This window comes from Squalius cephalus (assembly GCF_949319135.1).
Source record: "Squalius cephalus genome assembly, chromosome: 6".
Lineage (NCBI taxonomy): Eukaryota > Metazoa > Chordata > Actinopteri > Cypriniformes > Leuciscidae > Squalius > Squalius cephalus.
The window spans coordinates 34,301,045-34,305,535 of NC_137127.1; positions in this window are offsets into that span (position 1 = coordinate 34,301,045).

Consider the following 4,491-nt stretch of genomic DNA (forward strand, 5'->3'; position numbering starts at 1 on the left):
AAATAGAACTTCACCTCATCCATGAACATGATTTTTCGATTCCCGTCTGACTGATTTACATCCACAGTGGAGTTGAAAATGACAGTTCCCTTCATTCCACGCTCCTTCACATCGTCATCAAGCTACGCCGTTGTTGTTGTTTGGAATGTAGCGCCCTCTAGCGGCAGAAAACTTCTCGGTTACTAACGTAACCTCGGTTCTCTCTAGATGAGGGAACGAGTGTTGCGTAAGCTAGCTTACGCTACGGGAAAATCCCTTTTCTCAAGAATACTGAAGCCAAAAATTATCCTTAATTTTGTATTAATTTAAAACGCATTTGCTGCATAGAGCAGACCTAGGCGAGGCAGCTAGCGCGCCTATTGGTCGCTCTGTGGCAACTGCTGCAACCTATTGAAAAGCTGATCGTGACGTAAGCACCAATTAGGGCGCGGGTGCCCTCGAACGTCACGTCCCGCGAGAATGGGCGTGGCTTATGTCTATATAAGCCCAGTCCCGATAGGATGCTCCTTGGTTTTTCATACTGAAGCGAACCAAAACGTAGCACAAGCACGGCAGGGTTACGCAACACTCGTTCCCTCATCTAGAGAGAACCGAGGTTACGTTAGTAACCGAGATGTTCTCTTATGAGAGTACTCTCGTGTTGCGTAATCTAGCTTACGCTACGGGAACCCAATGTAAAACACTGTGCGTGCTGAGAGTTTGTCCACAACATTGTCCCAAGGGCGATTGCCCGGGGTACACATGATATTGGGTAATATCAAGGCCAACGAAGAGTGGGCTCAATGAATAATGGAAGGCAAGTTGCTTATGAGAAAGCAGGTGCTTGACACAATATAACAGTCAGGAGAGACCACTCGAGGCACGTGGTACTCACGGAGAGCGCGTGCAGGTCACCCACTCATTTAACCAAGGTGAGAGCCATCAGAAAAACGGTTTTAAGCAAAAGATACCGCAAATCTACTGACTGTAGTGGTTCGAAGGGATCACCTTTCATGACCTCCAGGACCGTGGAAAGGTCCCACACAGGAACCAAAGGGGGTCGAGGGGGGTTCAGCCTCCTCGCCCCTCTCAGGAAGCGGATGATAAGATCATTCCTACCCAGTGAATGACCATGCATAGTTTTTCTGAACGCAGCTATGGCCGAAACGTACACTTTGAGCGTGGAGGGGGATCTGCCCTGCTCCAAAAACTCTTGTAGGAAGGAGAGAATCTCCGTCACCCCACAGCATTGTGGATCCAAGTTTCGGGCTGAGCACCAGCCGGAGAACACTGACCACTTAGAAGCGTAGAGCCGTCTAGTAGAGGGAGCTCTAGCCTGTGTAATCATGTTCCACTGGGAGGTCAACAGGTATCCGTTGATGGCCCATACATGCAGGGCCCAAAGCTCGGGGCAAGGATGCCAAATTGCGCCCTTGGCCTGAGAGAGGAGATCTTTCCTCAATGGAATCGGCCACGGGGCTGTGTTCGATAGCTGCATCAACTCCGGGAACCACACTTGGTTCCTCCAGAGTGGGGCTACTAGGAGCACAGAGCATCTGTTCTCCCTGATTCGATTGATTACCTGTGGTAACAGTGCGACTGGGGGAAAAGCATAAAGTGGGCGGCTGGGCCAATTGTGGGCCAGCGTATCCCTGTCCTTTGTAAAGAATATTGGGCAGTGAGCGTTGTCTGACGACGCGAAGAGGTCGACTTCCGCTCTACCGAAGCTGTCCCATAGCAGCTGGACTGCTTGAGGGTGAAGGGACAACTCTCCCGGGGGAACGTTATCCCTGGACAGCATGTCTGGACCCACGTTCAGACAGCCTGGCACGTGCGCTGCTCTCAGCGAGCGCAGATTGTGCTGGGACCACACCAGGAGGCGTTCCGCCAAAGAGTGTAGGTTCCGTGATCTGAGACCGCCCTGGCGGTTTATGTAGGACACCACCGACATATTGTCCGTGCGGACTAAGATGTGATGGCCCTTTAACAGGGGAAGGAAAAATTCCAAAGCGTTCTCGACCGCTTTCATCTCCAGACAGTTTATGTGTAGGCGCTGTTCTTGGCCAAACGTCAGCCTGCCCTCATATAGGGCGCCCCAACCTGAGTTGGAGGCATATGTCGAGACTACTTTCAGCTTCGAGATCGCTCCCAGATCCACACCTGACTGATACCAGTCGATCGCCTTCCAGGGCCCGAGAGCTGTAACACAGTTCTGGGTTACCTTGAGGCATGCGTGACCAGTAGCCCACGCATGACACGGAACGCGCGTCTTCAGCCAGTACTGAAGTGGGCGCATGTGAAGCAAGCCCAGTCGAAGCACCACTGAGGCTGAGGCCATAAGACCCAGCATCCTCTGTGTTACGTCCTGTGACGTAGTCTTGTTTATATTGTGCTGGTGATTTTTGTTTTCTCTTTTTCTATCTCTCTCTTTCTCATGCAGCACTCCAAATCGTCCGCAGCTGATGCCAATTAGCAGGAGCGTGGCTTATCTGTTGGCAACCTGTATAAAACCACAAAGAGACTGTGATCGACAGAGTCCCTCTCCAGCTATCCCAGACATTATTGTGTGTGAATTGCTGTTAAAAAGAGAACTTATATTCTTTGGTGAAACCTGTTGTCTGAGTCCAACGACCATTTAAACTATGTGAGTTTAAACCGTGTAGGGAGTTGGGCGCCAATTTGTTTGGAGTATCCACTCCTTAACTTTTTTCCTGCTTATTTCTAGTCAGGGAGAGAGGTAAGACAACTGTCTTAAATTTCTCATTTATTTTTGTTATGTAAGTTATCTGGGTTTAAACTTTAGGAAGTCCTTGTTTTGTTTGTTATTTTGGCCTGGCCCTCTCCTGACGATATGGTTATTTAAGTTTGTTTGTCTGTTTATTGATCTTTGTTTGCTTTATAAATATATTGATTGAACCTTTATTAAAAAGAAACTCATTCAGCATACTTTCTCTCAGTTTCCTTTTGTTGCTAGTTGTAAATCAATGGGTGTTGTGTAGCCTTTTGGTGATATAGGTGAAAAAGAATTAGAGCTGGGATAGATGGAAAGGAGATTTCTCACGTTTATTTATTTACTTTTTGTTACATCTGTTACTCCCTCTTTGAAACCCCTAGACTAAAGTGGGAACGTAACATCTGGAATCTTTTGAGAGGGGTGACGCTGCCCGCTTTGAAAGACGCTGCCAGGCGTAAGCCGCGCTGTCATCGACACTGAGTCTAGTTCTGTTCCCAGGAAAGAGATTTTCTGGCTGGGAGACAGCGAACTCTTGGTCCAATTGACTTTGAGACCCAGGTTCTCTAGATGACTGGGTAGTAAAGCCCTGTGCGTTATCAGTTCTGCCTTCGACTGCGCTAAAATTAGCCAGTCGTCCAAATAGTTTAGCACTCGCATACCCCGTTGTCTCAGGGGAGCGATCGCCGTGTCCATGCACTACGTAAATGTACGGGGTGCTAAAGACAGGCCGAACAGCAGGACGGTGTACTGATAAGCCTGGCCGTCGAAGGCGAATCTCAAGAAAGGCCTATGACGGGGTGTTATTTGAATCTGGAAATAAGCATCCTTCAGATCCACTGAAATAAACCAGTCCCTCAGGTGAATTTGCACGAGGATTTCTCTGGTTGTGAGCATTTTGATCGATCTTTTCATAAGAGCTTTGTTCAAACACCTGAGATCCAGGATGGGTCTGAGACCGCCATCCTTTTTGGGCAGTAGAAAGTATCGGCTGTAGAAGGAGTGAGCACTGAATAGTGGGCACTTTCCTTACATTTGAAACACACGCGGCCTGAGCCGGTTTTATTGATGTGGGCCGTGAATGAGTGAGTGTCACTGAACGGGCTGTGCTTATGTGTAGGGGTGAGCACTGGGAAGTGGGCACAATTCCTACATTTAAAACACCTTCGGCGTGAGCCGGAGAAACAGACATAATGCTCTTTTTGAGATTTATCTGGGTCGCCATGAAAACGGCGTTTGGGTACAGGTGAGCGGGTTGTGTAACGGGCTCGTTGGCTGTAAAATACACTCCTCCAGTCAGCTCTGTTGAGGAAACAGAGAGAGCGAAGCGTGCTGTCTTTGATGGCGGTCCGGCCGCAGCGGGACTCAACCATCGACGTCTTCTCTGAGTGGTCAGGAAGACTTGGGAGGCTTGGGATTCAGCGCAATCTTAGGCCTAGGTCCCCGGGAGGGAGGAAGCCTGCGGTGGCTCAAGGAGCGTGAGCGCTGACAAGAGTCTCTGGGCTGACGGCACTGTGAAGCTGGTGGTGGAGGCAGTGGCGCTGTGTTCTGGCTGGAAGGCTGCTTTTTGGAGTCCGTAGCGCTTCTAAGATCCGTGAAGTTTTCAGGATCTGGGCCCGCCTCGTCGGAGAAGGTTGGCCTGGAAGACTTGTAGCATGGCCATGGAGTGAAGTGCCGATGCGGCCTGACCGGCGGCGGTGTAAGCGTGACCGATGAGGGCCGATGTAGTCCGGCAGGCTTTGGAAGGCAGGGCAGGTTTAGACTGCCACCCCGCAGACGGC